Genomic DNA, 3,112 nt, shown 5'->3' on the forward strand with positions numbered 1-3,112 from the left:
TTTTCGTTGTAGGGTACACTGGCACTGTGACGTCATACTACAGTTACAAAAGTTGCTGCTTGTGATGTGCTTACCCATCAGCCATTACTGCTTGGCCCAATAACAGAGAATTCCTGTCCTATGGAAAGCAATTTGTTTGAACATGGTTGTGTTTGGGTTAGACTGAGTAGTGTTTGAACATGGTTGTGTTAGGGTTAGAGAGTAGTGTTTGAACATGGTTGTGTTAGGGTTAGAGAGTAGAGTTTGAACATGGTGGTTAGGGTTAGGGTTAGAAAGTAGTGTTTGAACATGGTTGTTAGGGTTAGAAAGTAGTGTTTGAACATGGTTACCAACTTTAATGTGTTAAAATGTTGTTAAAATAAAAATAAATGATGTAAAATGTGTTGTTTTATAAATATAATGCATGCCCTGGCACCAGGAGAGTTTGCTCCCAAAGCGAGCTGATTGCTGGCGAGAGGCTGAAGCAGACTGTGCTTGTGCCTCTGTGCTATGCGAAGTGATAGACCAACGGTTTCGTAGGTTTGCGCATGCGTAGTCTGTTCTCACATTGTCTTCATTGACGGACGTTGAGGCACCGTGCCACGCTGCTTCTGACAGCATGATTGACAGTTTGCGTTTGGCTTGTTTGGCTTGCCGTAGCGGCATCCTCTGCTGTTCGCGCCGCGGTTCTACATTTCCATACAGGCTGTTGCGCTACTCTGTGAGATAACAATACATGACATTTTTGACCAGCTATTTGATAGTATAGTATGGGCTATGTGATTGACTTTATAGTATAGTATATTAGCCTACATTACATTACAGTCATTTAGTCGACGCTTTTATTCAAAGCGACTTCAATAATTGCATTTAACGTAGGAGTGTACTGCTTTTTTAAGGCAAAATGAAGAATAGCAAACTAACAATACAATAGGTGCTTAAGAGGATTCTGGTAGTAGGCCTACTTCTTGAAGAAGTGAGTTTTGAGCCTGCGTTAAAAGATATAAGGGCTATTGATTGCCTTTATAGTATGCGCTATGCCATTTGAAGTCTGGCTGCTGCGTTAATCAAATGATTTTTTTTAATAGCTCACTGCCTACCCAGCCAATGACCTCACTGCACGTTACTGACTCCAATCCAAAACCCAGCCAAAGTCGTGGATGTGACACTGCAGCCTCATGGTTGACTCTGAAGTCATGTCGATGTAAAAGCCAATGAACTTAACCATTTTTATGCCAGGTTTGAGACTGCCGACTTCTCGATGGAGCAAACAGTGGCTCTTCAGGCGCTGCCTGAGTTGGAAGCAAGTATCACCATTGAGCAGCGCGAGGTACAGAGACTGTTCGCTAACACCCGCCCTAGAAAGTCCTCTGGACCGGATGGCATCTCTGGGCTCATGCTAAAGTCCTGCAGTGAGGAGCTGGCTGAGGCCTGGTGTCCTATCTTCCAGAAGTCTCTGGACTCTCACACTGTTCCGTCCATCTGGAAAGACGCTATCATTATTCCTGTTCCTAAGAAGGCTAGCTGCAAGGAAAATAATGACCTGCGACCAGTCGCTTTGACATCTGTTGTAATGAAATGTTTTGAAAAAGTCATTATATGTAAAGTGAAAAATGCAGTCAGTTGCTCTCTGGATCCTTTTCAGTTTGCGTATAGATGTAATACAGGTACAGATGATGCAACCTCAGCCATGGTGCACTTCATATCTAAGCACTTAGAGGACCCTACCTACTATGTCCGACTCCTATTTGTTGATTTCAGTTCTGCTTTTAACACGATACAGCCGCACCTTTTAATTGAGAAGTTAAATGGGCTTAATGTCCCCCCCCTCATTATAAAATGGTATCACTCCTTTTTAACTAACCGCACACAGCTGGTCAGTGTTAATGGCACTCTTTCGGAACCCAGAACCATAAGCACTGGTGCTCCACAGGGTGTAGTCAGTTCCCCTCTGCTCTTTACTTTATACACAAACGAGTGCAGAAGCACCTACCCTAGCAATCGCATCATAAAATTTTCGGGTGACACTGCCATCCTTGCTTTAATCAAAAAGGACAGTGACCTAAATGACTATTATTCTGAAATCCAGAGGTTTGTTAAATGGTGTGATGTTAACTGCCTGGTTTTAAATGTTAAGAAAACTGAGGAGATGGTGTTCGACCCCAGAGGTGTTGGGGACCACAGGCCTGTGGTCATCCACAAACAATCCATCTCTCAGGTCGCCTCTTACAAATATCTTGGGGTTTTCATTGATAACTCACTCACCTGGAGCACTCATGTAGACAGCCTTTGTAGCAGATTACAACAACGACTACACTTCCTACGCCGCCTTAGAGTTCATGGTGTTGACCCAAAATGTATGCTACTTTTCTACCAGTCTGTCTTAGAGAGTCTCATCAGATACGGCATTACATCTTGGTTTGGTAACCTATCTGTAAAACTAAGGTCCAAACTGGTCCGACTGATACAGACTGCATGGAAGATCATAGGGGTGAAAGACCACTCATCCCTGCAGTCTATTTTTGAACAGGCTACTCTCAGACAGGCTAATAGAATTCTCATGAATCCCTCCCATGTCCTACATGCAGAGTATGAACTGCTGCCCTCTGGGAGGAGGTTCAGAGTCCCCCGCGCTAGATTAAATAGATTTAAAAATTATTTTATTCCCGTTTCTGTTAAACTTTTAAACTGCACCAGATGAATGTAACTTATCTTGCTTATCATTTTATTTCCACTCTTGTTTTAATCAGGTCCGCCTTCTGTTTGTGTGCTAATATTCTGTATTGTCTGTTGCTCTTTGTTGGCTGCTGTGGGGTGTAAGCCCAATACAAATTTCCCAGTGACGGGACAATAAAGTGACTCTTGACTCTTGACTTGTACTGTTCCTCTTCCGCAGTGCTGAACATGGCAGGTGGTGGTGCAACAAATGGATCTCTAATCCAGTCGTATTTGGCACTGTCATCCACAGAGAAGTATTTCTGGAAGCTTTGTTTCAGGGCTGAGATGTGCTCTCTCATACATGGAACCACTGTGCTCTGCAGCTCATTGGGCTCGATGAATGCCTTCAGATTCCCAAATGAGTCGATGTCCCCCTGTTCAAGTCTCCTGCCCCACATGTCCAGTTTCCGTGTGA

Source organism: Nansenia antarctica (genome assembly GCF_963989245.1).
Source record: "Nansenia antarctica genome assembly, chromosome: 2".
NCBI classification, from domain to species: Eukaryota; Metazoa; Chordata; class Actinopteri; order Argentiniformes; family Microstomatidae; genus Nansenia; species Nansenia antarctica.